The 16,496-nt window shown below is 46.4% G+C and overlaps 1 long non-coding RNA gene across 3 annotated transcripts; it reads left to right on the top strand.

The window, feature by feature from the left end:
• The first annotated feature begins 2,433 nt into the window (after window positions 1-2,433).
• Window positions 2,434-15,659, top strand: LOC143694784 (uncharacterized). 3 transcript variants are annotated; one of them, XR_013183499.1, is made up of 4 exons: window positions 2,434-2,633; window positions 4,301-4,493; window positions 10,461-10,521; window positions 12,820-15,659. It is a non-coding gene; the product is annotated as an uncharacterized LOC143694784 (long non-coding RNA). The 3 variants fall into 3 exon arrangements; XR_013183497.1 differs by lacking the exon at window positions 12,820-15,659 and having other exon boundaries at window positions 10,461-11,064; XR_013183502.1 differs by lacking the exons at window positions 10,461-10,521; window positions 12,820-15,659 and adding an exon at window positions 5,743-6,911.
• Window positions 15,660-16,496: the final 837 nt, after the last annotated feature.

Genomic DNA, 16,496 nt, shown 5'->3' with positions numbered 1-16,496 from the left:
CAGGCAGAAAACCCAACAGCAACATCCATCTCTCCTCAACTGTGCCTCCACATGGAAAAGTTGTGTTTAATTGGATTCAGGAGGACTGGCTGGAGGAAGTTCAGATGGGATTCATCCCAGTTAATTATACTCTCCCTGCCTTTTTGGGAAGCTTAAAAGGTCAGTTAAATATCAAAGCATTCTGTTCCCTCTGTCATTTCCAGGTTTAATTCCTCCATTTGAACAGGATTCAGGATCTCTGTACAAATCCACAGGACAGTGAGACAACAAGACAATCCCCAAATGAACACAATGTGTCCAAAAAATTTACAGAGTGGTGTAGATAATTTTTAAAAGGGCTATCTAGAAAATTGAGAGGAGTTTTATCCCCATTTTTTAGGTGAGAGAGGGAGGTAAGAAGCTGATTTTATGATTTTCCAGAGTTGTAGGAGACTCCATAGCTCAGCGAGAAGATCCATCAAAACCTCTGGAGGCTTTGGAAGACGTGGCAACTTCGTTTTTTCCTGCTCCACGTGGTCGAGTTCCACTTTTTTTTCTTTTTTTTTTTAATGGAAAATAAACGTTTCCAGCACGCAGCTGATTTCAGCCAGTCCGAGGGTTCCAGCCTGAGCAGATCCTGCTGCAAAAGAAAAGAAAAAAAAAAAAAAGAGGCTCCCGGGAGGGTTGTGGGTTTAATCATCATTACTTTCCCTGCCTCTCTCATCTTTCCTCACCAGCCCTAATCTGTGCTGCTGCATCTGCAGATAAGAGTCAGCAGAATCCCTGGGATTGAAGGATGGTCTGAGGGAGGAATTCTTTCCTTTGAAAGCCTGGGAAGTGGTCCCCTGGGTGTGTCATTAAGCCGCAGGAAAAAGCAGATGCAAGCTCAGATTATCTGTTGGTGACAGCCTAAATAAAGCACAGTAATTGGCAGGGCAGGGGGGACAGGCAGCGACTGCTGTGCTGTTGAATCTGAATGAGGAATGGCTGGGGAGAAACAGGGATTTTCCTGTGAAAAAAAAAAATCATGGGAGTTTCACTTCTGTGCATAGGGAATGAGTGTGACATCCTCCACTCCTCCTGCAAACAAGGATGGTGACAGTACAAAGAGAAAATATTGGCTTTGTGCTCACTTTCTGCCTAAATATTTTCCTGAACTTTTTCCTGAATTTTTTACTGAACTTTATTTCAGTGCTTGGCACCTGGGGAGAGGTGTTATCTCCAGAGATTTTTGAACAACAAATATTTCTCTGAAGCCTCCCTTCCAATCCCTGACAATTTTGATCCTACTTGTGATGGAATCACAGAATGGTTTGGGTTGGGAAAGGACCTTAGAGGTGATCAGGTTTCACCCCCTCTGTCATGGCAGGGACACCTCCCACTGTCCAGCCTGGCCTTGGGCACTGCCAGGGATCCAGGGGCAGCCACAGCTTTCTTGGGAATTCTATTCCAGGGCCTGCCCACCCTCACAGGGAAGGATTCCTTCCCAATATCCCATCCATCCCTGCTCTCCTTCACCTCAAGGCCATTCCTCCTGTCCCATCCCTCCAGACCCTTATCCAAATTCTCTTTCCATCCTTGTAGGAAGCCCGGTTTTTATGGGAAGCAGAAGCATTGCTGTCACTGTGTCTCAGCACTCAGTCACACCAGGACCAAAGCTGGGGAGTAAAACCAACCAACAAACCAAGCAAAATTCCTAAAAATATTTGTCCCCTGCTAATTTGAACCTGAGGAAGCACCCATGACAGAATATCCTTGCCCTCTCCATAGGTGCTCCTGGCTAACCCAGGCAGTTGGAGCTGGAGTTTGTTTAGTTGGGAATTTTGCAGGATGTCTGATTTCTAGGAATGGGCATTGTGGATAAGGCTTGTTTGTTTTGGCTCTGTTTCCATGGGGATAAACAGAAGTGGAGTGATTAATTTCCATTCTGTTGCCATGGTTATTAATAATAATGAGGTGATTATTACTGCACTGTAAACCTGACAGCAATTCCAACGCTGCCATAAAAAATGAGAGAGGGAGAGAGAGGGGAAAAAAAAGCAACAATGAAAGAGCTGGAGCTGATCCTGAGCCCGGGAAAATCAGCACTCACACGTTGCCTTCGATGAGAGGCAGTGAAATAAAAGATGTGTTCTTGGAGAGCCTGGACTTGCAGACAGAGCAATATTAATAAAACAAGTGATAGATGAGAAGCCCTCACTGACTTCAGCAGATTTGCACCCACTGAGATTTGGCGAGGCCGGAGATCTGCCAGTACAAAAGTCCCACCTGGTTCACACATCCAATGGAAAATCAGGATGTGTTCAGTACTCCCTGCATCAGGCTCTATCTCATTATTTTCATTACAAAAAACACTGGTGCTGCGTGGGGGTGATGAGTAGAGGCGAGTAAAAATATAATTACAAAAACAAGCAGCAGCTCTTCCCCCTGGGTGAGTAATAAGCAACTCCCACATTCCTGGTACCTGCTCAGCTGGCTCTGCCTCCCAGCTCCAAGTGATTTGTATTCCTCCTGGAGACATTGCCATGGTGTTGGAACAACAAGTAACACTCCGTCCATCAGATTGTCCCCGCGGATGAGATCACATTCGGCGAGGATTCCGCGCTCGGAGCCGCGATGGTTTGCAGACTTCCGTCCTCCCCAGCCCCGACTAGGTGAGGAAAGCTCAGGATTGGCAAATCCCAGCCACTGGGCAGAGTTGTTGTTGTTATTTTATGGCTGGCTGGGACTCGGCATCAGCCTTTTCACACAAGCCTTGGAAGGACGGGAACAGGATGAGAAAGTGACTGCTCGCATTCTTCTCCCCAAAGCCACAGCCTGCGCTGTGAGTTTTCCACGTTTCCTCTCCCAAACCAGGGGAAAGTATTTTGTGTGCTTGGTTCTTCCTTCTCCCTGCGTCTCATTTTGATTTGGGAGTGCAGCACCAACCCTCTCACCCTATCCTTTGCCATCCTTTATCAGGATGCCACCTTTGGCAAAATAAAATCCCCAGCCCGGCTGCTTCCCAGATTTCCTTGTGAGCTGAGGTGGCTTCAAAGGTCGCAGGACAGCAGAGCAGCACTGGCTGTCAAACACTGCCAAACACCAGAGCCAAGGTGAAAAATAAAAACTCTTGGCTCTGGAGAGATTTCAAAGCAAAATGGGGCTGTCAAGGGTTTTCTGCTTCAAACAGGAATCCCTGTTCTCACAGAACCCCAGAATGGCTCGGGTTGGAAGGGACTGATAGGGAAGATGTGTGTTGGTGTCTTCACAATTCCATGGGTCGGATTTTCCACAGGGAAAGTAAGAGGGAGACGTGCAGCCAGGAGTCTGGGATGAAAGGAAGGAGTTTCGGATAAAAGGAGGCTGCATGCTCCTGTACAGAAAATCCCACTGAGAAACCCAATGTTCATAAAGGAGAGAGGGGAGTCCTGCAGTTTTATTCAGATAAAGGGAGAGAGGCCACTGAGACACATCCCCACTGGGGGTTTTCTCTCTCAAGGTTTCGGAGGCAGGCAGATTAAAGGTAAAACAGATTTAAAAGGTGTTTATAGTAATACTTAGTGTGGGATCATCACCTGTCAAGATGGACCTGAAACTTGGAAAGTGCTGAAAATAAATTCCAGAATCATAAAAGAGCTTTGGTTGGAAGGGACCCGGCAAATCACCTCATCTGGAGTGGCAGGGCAGCCTCCCACTGGACCAAATTGCTCAGGGACAGCAAAAGAAAATAGTTTTTAAATCATAAACAACCACACTGAGATTAAATCTTCAGGAATATAAAATAAAACACAGGAATACTTCCAAAAACTGCGTGATTCCTGCCTGCTCTGAGTGCAAAGCACCTCTCACAACACCCCACACACACACAGATTGCACTACACTTACACCCTCTTGTAACAACAACCCCCTTTGGCTGGGAGCACATGGAAAAGGGAGAAACTCCCAGAGTGTTTCATCTGAAAGAAAAGGGGAAAAAAAAATAAATCCCAAGCCCAAGCCCAAGCTGTAGAGCAATTCTGAGCAATGCAGCTCAATCCTCCCTCTGGCTGGGGATGGGGAGGGAAGGGGATGGGGGAGAGAGAAAAGGAGGAGGGGGCAGGACAAGTTCGTGCTTAGATGGGAGCACATGGAAAAGGGAGAAACTCCCAGCGTGTTTCATCTGAAAGAGAAGAAAAGGGGGGGGAAAAAAAATCCCAAATTCCGGAGCAATTCTGAGTGATACAGCTGGTTGGGGATGGGGAGGGGAGGGGATGGGGAGAGAGAGAAAAGGAGGAGGGGGCAAGACAAGTTCGTGGTTATGTGGGAGCTCCCACCCATTTCCTTTCCTTGCCCTTCCCAGGCATGTCAGAGCCGGCAGCCAAGACAAATCCAAGTCTCCCGACGGACGGACGGACAGACAGACAGACAGCACCGCTCACCGGGAGGGAGCCCAGCCCTGCAGCGGCGGCGGGGAGGGGGAAAACATGGCCAAGGGGGCAGTGCCCTCTGCTGCCAGAGCACCGGTGTGGATGTGGAGGATTCCGAGGAGAAAAGTGAGGGACCGGGGCTCTGGGAATGTGTGGATGAGCAGCCCGAGAGGGGAATCTGAGCGCGGTTCGTGTGAGGGCAGCAGGGGTCACCTGAGGACTGCCCGAGGTGAAGTGGATCCGACAGTGTCCGATTCCCTCTGATACACCTCAGGGTTTGGCTTTTATATTTTCAGATTCTGTGCTGCTTTAGTGTGTGGGTCTGAGCTTCACATCAGGGCATGCTGAGCTCTGTGCACAGAGCAGGGAGACAAAACAATTCCTGCTCCAGCTGGGCACCAAGGACAAATGATCCAAATCTCAGCCCAAGAGCACAAACCCCGTGGGCTGGAGAGAGAAAACCAAGCAGGGTGGGACTGCAGGGGCTAAAGCTGGAATGGGACAATGAACTGCAAGATGCAAATGGAGCAGAACTGATCCCAGGGAGAGAGCCCGGGAGCGCTGGTGCATTTTGGGGCCATTTTGGTTCATCTTGGGTGCAGCCCTGGCTGGGCTCTTGTGCTGCCCAAGGTGCATCCATGGAGGCCTTTTCATAAATCCCTGCTTTATTCTTTAGCTCTGCCCAGCCTCTGTTCTAGGGCAGCCTGCACAAGGCATCACTCACTGCTCTGATCCCATGAGTTTCCATGAGGTGAAGTCGATCCCATGATGTCCCACTCCCTCACTGCTCTATTCCCATGAGCTTTGATGAGCTGGGATCTTTGTCCATCCTTGGATTCCTTGAGCTGGAGTCCTTGGAGCTGGGATCTCCTTGCTGGGGAGTTCCCAGAGCTGTGTTGTGATGCCAAAGGTGGTGGCACAACCAAAGCCTCTGGATGGGATCCCTCACCTCCACGCGATGCTGTGGACCAGAGCTGGAGCTGGGCATGGACCACAGCAGCTCCACAGGGAAACAGAGGGCAAGTGAGAGGGGTGGGAGGAAGCTGCACCTGTTCAACACCTCCCAAAAAATATCTCCATGATAACTTGTGAAGGCTGACCTAGAACAGAGACTAGACAGAATTAAAGAACAAAATAGAGATTTATTAGAAGGCCTCAATGGATACACCTTAGGCTAAATCAAATAGATTTGGATTATGAGTCTAAACATTCATAATTTTTAACATTATCTCCATCACAAACCCCTTGCAGCTGTAGCTCTTAGTTTTTTCACTCTTTTACCTTTCCCATCTTTCTCCTGTCCATCTTCTTCCTCTATTGATCCCACCCAGTCCCCAAAACAAAAGGTTTTTGTGTCTTTCTCACATCTGTCCAGGTGAGATAAAAGGAATCCAAGGATTGCCATTTTTCCTCCGCATTTCCTTCTCCTCCATGCCATGGAGTGTTCCATGAAATCAGAACTGGTGTCCCACACCTGAAAGGTGCAAAATAGAAGAAAAGGATCCGTTGGATGCTGTGGAAATTGGGGGTTGCAGCACAGGGTAAGAACCAGGATTCCCATTTCCAAGGCAAAGCTGGAATTTCAGGGAACACCTGCTTAGTTCTGACGTGGAGTGTGAGCAAAGCCAAGGAATTCCAGATTTTCAGCCTCTTCATCAAAATCAACGAGAAGGAAACTGAATCAGGAGCTTTGGGAATTGCAGGAACTGCAGCCAGAGTTTGTGTTCACACCTACACCTGCAGTTCATGAGCCCTGTGGGACGGGCTTTGTGCAGATTGGAAAAGCAGGAATGATGTAAAGCCCTCATCATACGTCTTCCTGACTCATGGGTATCATCACATCCATGCTGGATGAGGGGCAAGGAAATGGGATTCTCCACTTGTGGTGTGCTTTGCATGGCATCTCCACAGCAGGTCGTGTGGGGAGGAAAGGATTCCAAGAGTTATTGGAAAGCTCATGGATTGGGATGAGGAAAGGAGAGGTGTGAGGTGTCCCCAGCTCCAGAGGCACTCCCGGCCTCTCTGGGATCCAGGCAGCACTCAGAGCTCTTTGGAAGGTTATGGATGAAGGAATATGAGAGCAGCCACATGCTAAACTACAATGGAACTAAATAAAGTCCAGACAGGCCAGGAGTTGGACTTCCATGATCCTTGTGGGTCCCTTCCAGCTCCAGGTATTCCATGATTATATGATTAAAACAATGAGACATGTGGGATCCCCTATCTAAGTCTCTGATTTATTGCCTAAGAAGGTCAAGAACTCTTTTCACCACAGGGTTCCAACTTCAGGGGTCAGAAGAAATCCAGGGACCTTTTCTCTTGTATAAAATTTTCCAGTAATTTTGAGGAGGGGCTGACCTGAGCCTGAGGTCACCCAAAATATTTCTCTCTCTTTCACTCTCCTCTCCTGTGTGTCACTGCTTGGAAAAGATTTGTACAGGACCTCATCCATGCAATGACCTTGTGACATCCTGGGATCACCTGGGGGAGGCCGGATTGGTGCCTTGAGAAGGCTGAGCCAGAGCAGAGGCTGGACAGAGCTAAAGAATAAAGCAGGGATTTATTAAAAGGCCTCCATGGATGCACCTTGGGCAGCACAAGAGCCCAGCCAGGGCTGCACCCAAGATGAACCAAAATGGCCCCAAAATGCACCAGCGCTCCCGGGCTCTCTCCCTGGGATCAGTTCTGCTCCATTTGCATCTTGCAGTTCATTGTCCCATCCCAGCTTTAGCCCCTGCAGTCCCACCCTGCTTGTTTTTCTCTCTCCAGCCCACGGGGTTTGTGCTCCTGGGCTGAGATTTGGATCATTTGTCCTTGGTGCCCAGCTGGAGCAGGAATTGTTTTGTCTCCCTGCTCTGTGCACAGAGCTCAGCATGCCCTGATGTGAAGCCCAGACCCACACACTAAAGCAGCACAGAATGTGAAAATATAAAAGCTAAAACCTGAGGCATCAGGATAATCTAAAATTCCTTATCAAATTCACCTCATTTTCATCTGGGGAACACAAAACCTCTGTTTCAGGGTTTGTCCTCTCAGGCCATGCTGAGGGTGAGCATTGAGGCTGTTGGATTTTTAGGACACGGCCGCCAAGTCAGACACTTGAGAAAAGCCAAAATGAGGAACTGGAGAAGCCAAGGAATGATTCAGAACAAGTGCAAGACAAGAGAGTGGGAAGCCACAGCGTCTCCTCTGCATGTCCAAACAGGGCAAGGATCCCACAAGGCAAAAACAAAGTCAGGTGGGCTGGGAAGAGGCAAAGAAAAGGCGTCAGAGCTGAGAGAGGCGGGTGCGAACAAGCCACGGAAATGTGGCCGCAGCCAAGCTGCACATGGAGCAGCCAAAAGCAACTGAGAGACTCCTTCTGATCCCGGAGGGGTGGAGAAACCACAGCTTTGGGTTTCTGCTCCTGTCCAGAGTCTCCTGGGGCATGGACTGTGGGCAGCTGTAACCAGGAAGGTCAAGAGGAGGAGGAGGAGGAAGGTGAGGGTGGAAAATGGACCAGGGGAAATATTCTTCTTCATCCCTGGAAGTGTCCAAGGCCAGGCTGGAGGGGCTTGGAGCACCCTCGGGGGTGGAAGGTGTCCCTGCCCATGGCAGGGATTGGAACAAGATCATTTTCAAGGTTCCATCCAACCAAACCCACTCTGGGACTCTGGAGGAAATCTTCAGGGCTGTATTATAACTTAACTTCATCAGGTAGCTGCTAATCTCAAACATTAATTAATTAAAGCCTCAGTACCTGAACTGATGGTTTTCCTTTCCCTTTGGAGAAAGCATCCATTAAGAAAAGAAAAATACATTTTCAATCATCCTCCCCAAAGACTCAAAAATAAGAAAAAAAAGTCATCCCCCCCCCAAAAAAAACCCCCATGATTCACAAGGAATAATAAAATAAATTAAATAAATTAAACAAAACAATATCTTAATAATTAATTTATAACTATCATATAGTATTAGTAATATTATTAAATAAAGCTGGTTCAGGTTTTATTATAAAAAAGGAATAGTGAAATCTGAGACTTCCATCCTTATTTATGTAGGAAGGGATGATGCAATAAGTTGATAAAACACTTTTGCCAATCTTCACAATATTTGATATTTTTCTTGCAGTTTCAGCTTGAAGGAATTAGTCATTATATGGGGAAATGAGCTCTTTTAAAACAAAACAAAAAACAAACCAATTTTCAACATTTTTTTTAGCTTTCATAGTGTTCAAACAAATCCTGAGGAAGTCAGCTTTAAAAGAAAAATAAATATCATCCTGTTCAATGAATTTTTAAATCAGAATTTAAGGTCTTCCTCTGTCTTTTATATATCTCATTTCTCCCAGCTTTTCTCTGCTTCCTGAGAGGATTAATCAATTAAAAAGCTATTATTCATTCACGCCACTTTAAAAAGATTTATTCTATTTTAATACCTATTAATGAAGACAAAGTTAAATTTGTTTGGAATATCATCATCAAAATAGGATCGCAGACATTTATAACAAAGGCATTTAAAAAAACTATCAAGAATTAATTTCATTTCCCTGCCTTTCTTAAGTACAGAATCTGTGAAGAGCCTAAACCGTCTTTGGAGGCACAGAAATTAAAAATTTGCTAAATTCCAAGATAGGAAATGGAATTGAGGATGCCACTTACTTTATTTTAGGACGACTGAATGAAAGTAGGATGGTTTCCCCTTACAGAATGTGCATTTCCCTACTGATGCCTTGTGCAGGCTGCCCCAGAGCAGAGGCTGGACAGAGCTAAAGAATAAAGCAGGGATTTATTCAAAGGCCTCCATGGATGCACCTTGGGCAGCACAAGAGCCCAGCCAGGGCTGCACCCAAGATGAACCAAAATGGCCCCAAAATGCACCAGCGCTCCCGGGCTCTCTCCCTGGGATCAGTTCTGCTCCATTTGCATCTTGCAGTTCATTGTCCCATTCCAGCTTTAGCCCCTGCAGTCCCACCCTGCTTGTTTTTCTCTCTCCAGCCCACGGGGTTTGTGCTCTTGGGCTGAGATTTGGATCATTTGTCCTTGGTGCCCAGCTGGAGCAGGAATTGTTTTGTCTCCCTGCTCTGTGCACAGAGCTCAGCATGCCCTGATGTGAAGCCCAGACCCACACACTAAAGCAGCACAGAATCTGAAAATACAAAAGCCAAATCCTGAGGCATCACTACATTCTTGATAAACAGGGCCTGAAGTGATTATTGAGGCTTTGGTGGAGTTCCCAGCACTGCAGGCAGCTGGGATGACATTCTTGCCATCACCAGATAGAAATTCCAAAGAATTATCTTTCCCTAAGATGCAGGGAGAGGGAACTGTTGGAATGACCCCAGGCAGGAAGTGGATCCCAGAACTGAAGCCAGGCTGGAGAGCTGGGAATGTTCCCCTGGAGAGGAGAAGGCTCCAGGGAGAGCTCAGAGCCCCTGGCAGGGCCTGGAGGGGCTCCAGGAGAGCTGGAGAGGGACTGGGGACAAGGCCTGGAGGGACAGGACACAGGGAATGGCTCCCAGTGCCAGAGGGCAGGGATGGGTGGGAGATTGGGAATTGGGAATTCCTGGCTGGGAGGGTGGGGAGGGGCTGGGATGGAATTGCCAGAGCAGCTGTGGCTGCCCCTGGATCCCTGGCAGTGCCCAAGGCCAGGCTGGACAGGTCTTGGAGCAGCCTGGGACAGTGGGAGGTGTCCCTGCCCATCCAGGGGGGGCACTGGACGATCTTGAAGGTCCCATCCAACCCAAGCCCTCCCAGGATTCTGGGATTCTTGTCACATCCATAACCTGCTCGCTTTTCCCAACACCTCACTGAGGTCACATCCCTTGGAAGAAACCTCCACCAGCTCCAGGGACTGAAGAGGGCATTTCCATCACCACATTTCCCTAATCCCTGTCTCTGTATTGTCTGCAAACAGTAGGAGAAGGGGAGGGCAGCCTGGAGAGCTGGGAGTCACGGGCACCTCGAGCTGGATGGAGGACAGGAACCAGCCACGCTCGTTAGTCCTTAAATTAGCAAAGCGCTGCCAGGGTAACGGCTGTCTCCACAATATTGTTGTCTTGACTAAACAACTTTCCCTAAGCTCCGTTGAAATAATCTGTTTTTTCACCTGCAGGAGTGAAACATTCGAGCCGACATTCCAAGACGGATCTGGTTAAGGCCATAAAAATTTTGTGGTAACCTATATATTATTTTTATGCATATGCTTAACACGATGTGTTTTATGAATGTGCTAAAGTGCAATAAATCACCTAAAATGTGGTGTAAAACACTTCGGGCTCTTAGCAGAGTATCAGATGCTCGCACATATTCCACACCACCGTGGGCTTGTGCAGATGCGGGAGGGTAGGGACATGTCATCTCCTGGGAATAGCAGGAAGATGGGAATGTGGCTTCTCTGCTGCATGGGAGGTCGGGAGAGCAGCCCCTGGCCCTGTGGTGGATTAGCAGCCAAAATGGAGGCAGAATGTGTGGAAGAACCCAGCCTTTACTGGGAGTAATCCCAACAACTGGAGTTTCACAGGAATTGTCCTGCAAAAGAGAGGAATTCTGCCTCTTCTGGTGGATAAAAAATACACTGAAATTCCTGGTTTTTGCAGAAGCCCAACATGAGAAGTCCTAAACTGAATCCCTCAGCTGGCTCTGCTGAGGGTCAGGATCCAGAGGCCTGGATTAACCTCCTGCTCCCAGCTCCCTCGGATGTATGGATCTGGGATTAGAGCACCATTCCATACCACGTCCTTCATTCTTACAACTCCAGCAAGTGTGGCCTAAGTTTAGATGCTTAAGTCAGGCTGGAAAAGCATCCAAAAACCTTTTCATGTTAAGGGATTGGAAAAATCTGGAGATGAAGGTGCTTCAGAATTTTTCATATTCTCATATCCTGTTCATCGTCTCCAAGTCATGGTGGAAAAACTGGCATGAAAGAAAATTCTCTGCTTTACTTAATTTTTTTTAATTAAATGTGGGCATAATGATCCTTTTTGCTTATAACACTTACAAAACATTAAAAATTAGTTTAAAAAAGGGATTTATCACGGGAATTTGGGCAAGGATTTGATAGCATTGGTCTGCAGATTTGATATCCTGCTCCACTGATCATCAGTGAAGGACATGGTGGGAATCTGGGAATGTTGGAGTTGTCCTGTGCAGGGCCAGAACTGGATCCAGTGATCCTTGTGGCTCCCTTCTAACTCAGGATATTCCATGATTCAATATCCCAAAGCTTTAAATGTGTAAAAATCAGGTGGATTTAAAAAAGAAATGGTGCTCTGAGCAGAGAAGGGATAAAGAAGTGAGTGTTGAATTTAACTTTTTTACAGCTTTTTGACTGCCTGGCATCAGGGAGCTCTTCCTGAGGTGATTTCAGTTGTCCAGGAACTCCCAATCCCTACACCCTGGAGTTTAGGATAAGGCAGCTCCAAGAGAAGCATCAGATGGGTGAGGTGGCAGGAGAGCTGGAAATATCCCAAAAAGTTTCATATCCTGCCCGTGCCCCACCAAAACCAACACATTTCCCCAGAGCACTTCACTCTCATCGAGGTGAGGAAGTGTTTTCCAATGGAAAAATATTCCATGTCACCAGATCTCATAAAAGGTCACTTCAGGCCCCAGTAAAATTAATTTGGGTTCTTTGAAAGTGGGCATCCACAGGGACCAGGTAATTTTTTATTTGTTTTAACAAATAATTTGTTTGTTTTTGCTTGAGGAAACTCCCGTTGACTTTGGCTGAGCTCAGGTTTCTGCCCTAAGGACAGAAAACTCCAAGTTATGGACTTAAATGGCTCTGGAGAGACAGGATGGATAATTATGGACTGGGAGAACTTTTTGGGGGTTAGGAGTGAGAGGAAAAGAAGAAGCAGGAGGAAACAGGGGCATAAAATGTCTGAAGAGCAAAGCCTGCTCCTTTGTTTTAGCGGAAATCCATGGGATTTTGTATCCCTATAGAGATCTCTCATGGACCAATTTAGAATCAGCCTCAATATCCCAAAAAACCCAGAAAATCCCATAGAATCCCAAACCCACAGGAGTGGCTCTGGAAGGGCAGGAGTGTGCAGTATCAGTCAGTGTTTGTTGGTATCAGGGATAAGCCCAGATCCTGTGCCTGGAAGTTTGGGAAGTCTCCTGTCCTAGTGGAATTCATGGAATCACCAACCTGGTGGGGGGATCACCACAGTGGTTTGGAGCTCTTCTCTCTCTGCCAGCAAAACAGGCACCAGAGGGCTTTGGAAACATGGGAGAGGAAAGGAATAAAAAGGGGGGAAAAAGGGGAAAACAGGGAAATACAGGACAAGGCAGCAGTGCCAGGATCAAACACTCGGGGCTGGGTTTGGGATGCAGAGATGGATTCACGTTCTCAGGCCAGGACACAGGGGGACAGGAGGATGTGAGAGCCATGGGGTTCTGTGTGGGTGAAGAAGAGGAGAAAACTCCACTACCCCCATTTTTTTTTTTTATTTTCCTGTCCTTTTCAGCACGTCAGTCCTGAATTTCAAGGAGTAAAAACAGGGAGACTCCAGTGGGAAAATGTTGGAGAGTTGCTGATGGCCCTTAGGGCGTTTCCAGGTTAACCATCCTGGAAACATGGAATATCCTGAGCTGGAAGGGATCCATCAGTACCATCAACCCAACCCTGGACTGATGCACAGACACCCCAACAATCCCACCCTGGGCATCCCTGAGGGCATTTTCCAAATGCTCCTGGAGCTCTGGCAGTTTTGGGGCTGTGCCCAGCACCCTCTGGGGGAAGAACCTTCTCCTAAACCCAACCTAACCCTCCCCTGACAGGGATAATGGTTCCACCACTTCCCTGGCATCCTCTTCCAATGCTTGACATTAGAAATATTTTTTTCCTAATATCCAATCTAAACCTCCCCTGGTGTAAATTGAGGCCTTTTCCTCTTGTTCCTTGTTCTGTGATCCAGAAGAATCTGCTACCCTCAGATTTAAATAAAAAATATTTTAAAAAACCCAGAAAATTATTTCAATAAATCTATATTTAAATGTCACAAAACAACGTCCTAAAGGATTTTTGGCAGCTCAGTTGAAGTGCCTTTAGAAAACCAGATTAATTTGAACAGACAAGTTTAAAAAATCCAGCTCATGTGGATTCCCACTTCCAAATTTGGAAGGGATATCTTCCTTTTGCTTCTGCTGTAAATATTTCAAGAAGAAAATAGAGCATTCTCTTTGTTTCTTCTTCACAGTCCCAATTATTAAAATGGGATTAAAATATTGATTTATTACAGCATGGAGAGGGATAAAACTCCAGTGTTTTCATGTAATTCGGACCAAGGCTCCCTTTTTATCTCTGCTGCCAAGAGCTGGAATAATCCCTTCCCATGGCTGCCTGAGCTGGAAACGTCTGCCAAAAGCATGGAGATTCCCAAACTACTGCTGTCTCCCAGGGATCCATGAAAAAGCAGCTTCCAAATGCTTCCTCTAGGCAGACAAAAATATCAAACTGCTCAGAATTAGGAATGGCTCGAGGAAATTTAGTGATCTGCTACCCCAAAACCTCTCCCTAGACCTAAAGTCAGAGACATCAAAGCTTGGACTGGCCTCAAGGCTTAAATTTCCAATTATTTTTAAGTCCCACAGCTTTAAGTTTTTGAAGCTTGGGAGGGTTTATGCCTTTCTTTTCTCACTTAAAGTGCCCCGAAATGTGAATTATGTCGTGACCTGGAGCAGCAGAACAAATCTGAGCACATATTTCAGGTCACCCAGACCTCCAGACAACCTGCAAGTGGTAACAACCTTTCATCACTTCTCCCTTTTTCCTGCTGGAAGTGGGAATATTGCAACCCACTGGACTTTGTGCTGCTTTCCCTGTGGAGCAGCTGGTTTGGATCTGGAAGTTGTGTGGCTGCACTTGAGTTGGTGCTGAACCTGAATTATTTTGTCTCGCTGGGCTGCGCCGTTGTTGAGCCATAAATTTTCCTGCCTGGAAGAATTGTATCAGAAATTTTGAGGGAGAAGGAAGGAGGGGAGTGGAATGGACAGGAGAGAGAAGGAAAAGGAAAAAAGTAAAACAATATCTGTGACACTTTTTTATTTTCCAGTATATTAATGTTTTTCTTTCTTACTTTTTTTTTTTTTCTTTCCTGCAATGTTGAAAATAAAGGAAAAACAATTTTTTTCTATCCAGCTCATGAAACTCCAATGCCAACACAGTGGTGAATAATCTGAATAATCTCACTTTTCCAATTCAATTGCTTCCCAGAGCTGGGAAAGGGAAGGATCCTTCCAGCAGGAGCAGCCCAGCAGGCCCTGTCCAAGGTTCTAGTCCAGCTCCCCACCAGCAGCATTCCCTGATATCCTCACCCACATCCCAAATTTATCCTAAAGACCCCTTGGGAACAGCTCCTGACTGTAATTATATGGTCAGACATCCCAACCTACCTGCAAGGAAAGAGGGAAGAGCAGGGAGATGGGGACAGGTTTGAGTGGTTTTTTCCATGGGTTTCCAGGTGGTGTTTATGGAGTTGTCTGAATCCATGGGAGATCCTCAGGGAACAGCATTTTGTTCTGAAAAGTGGGAATTTCAAGGTTTGGGGCTTTTTTGGGGCTTTCTACCAGTGGTTTGTGGCTTCCAAAGCTCCTGGGTGGGTCCACGCCCCACCCAAAGGACACATGAGGGTTATTTGTTGCTAATTAGTCTTTCTGCTCAATGGAGTAACAGTTATGTAATTAACACAAGCTTTGGGAGAATGGCCATTTATACAAGAATTAAGATTCCCAAGGTTTTTAGGACATTGCATTCCCCAGGGCCTCTCAAAGCCCAGATTTTACACACAACATGCATAGCCAAGTTCCAGAAATTCCCCTGCATTGTGCCGGTCGTCCTGGGCAATTTATGAGGAGAGGAAGAAAAAAATTATTATTATTATTATTATCATTGCCATTATTATTAGTATTATTACTCCTGGGAGTGCCAGGTGTTGCTGGGAAAAACAGATTTTGTTGGTGGCAACCAGCACAACCAACTTTCCCTTCCATAGCCTGGGGAGATCCAAACTTGGCACAGCCCATGGACACCTTCACCAGGACAATCTTGCTGCTTGAAACAACACCTTGCTTTGTGTATTCCTTGAGCCAGCCTGGAATTTAATCCCTGTTTCTTTAGAACTGAGTCACACCAGGCTGTTGATCTGAGCAGTCATTCATGAGGGATGTTTCATGGAAGGCTGAGGAAATCTAAGACTGCCGCAGGCTGGCATGAAAGCCTTGGTGGTTTGTAGCTTGTCCTCAAGAATGGATTTCTCATCCAAATACGTGACCTGAATATATTTATAAAATAATTAATCTGCGGGACCACATCTGTGCTGGAATTTAATAAGTGGTTGGAACAGTCTCTAACAGGATCTTCAGACTTTAAGCATCCTCCCAATTTAGAGATGATTTCAGTGTTTGAACATTCCTGGTACCACAGGCTGTCCAGGGAGCTTTTGGAATGCCCAGGCCAGGTTGGAGGACCCTGGGGTAGTGGAAGGTGCCCCTGCCCATGGCAGGGGGTGGCACTGGGTGATCTTGAAGGTCTTTCCAACCCAAAAAAGCATTCTGTGTCACTGACATATTTTCTGAAAATTTCCTTTGCCAGGATCTCTTCTCTATGGAAGCTGGGAAGCTTCAGCTTCTCTATGTTTTGCTCCTCTGGAATGTGATTTGTTTACCAAGCATGTGAACTGTTTTTAATTAATGGCCAATCACAGCCAGCTGTGTCAGACTCTCTGAGTCTGTCACAGGTTCTTATTATTCATTCCTTTCTAGCTTTCTGATGTCTCCTTTCTCTTTCTTTAGTGTAGTTTTAGTTTATCATTTTCTTTTAATATAATATAGCATCATAATATAATAAATCAGCCTTCTGAAACGTGGAGTCACGATTGTCATCTCTCACCTCATCCTGGGGACCCTCAAACACTGCCACAGTTCTGGGATTCTTTACACACACAGATGACAAGGACGCAGGGGATGATGGATTTTCATATCTATGTCTAATTTTAGGTGATTAATCCAAAAAGTAAAGCAGAGAAGGATCAGGGATAGGGAAACATGGAATACAACCGGTCCGACCCTGGATGGACACCTTGAGCTTACTTGTGTCCAGTTCCCGCATTTTCTATTTCTTTCCACATCTTTCCTTGGCCTTTTA

The sequence above is a fragment of the Agelaius phoeniceus genome, chromosome 1 (assembly GCF_051311805.1).
Source record: "Agelaius phoeniceus isolate bAgePho1 chromosome 1, bAgePho1.hap1, whole genome shotgun sequence".
NCBI classification, from domain to species: Eukaryota; Metazoa; Chordata; class Aves; order Passeriformes; family Icteridae; genus Agelaius; species Agelaius phoeniceus.
The sequence above is the reverse complement of the archived record's forward strand: the minus strand, read 5'-3'. Positions and strand labels throughout refer to the sequence as shown.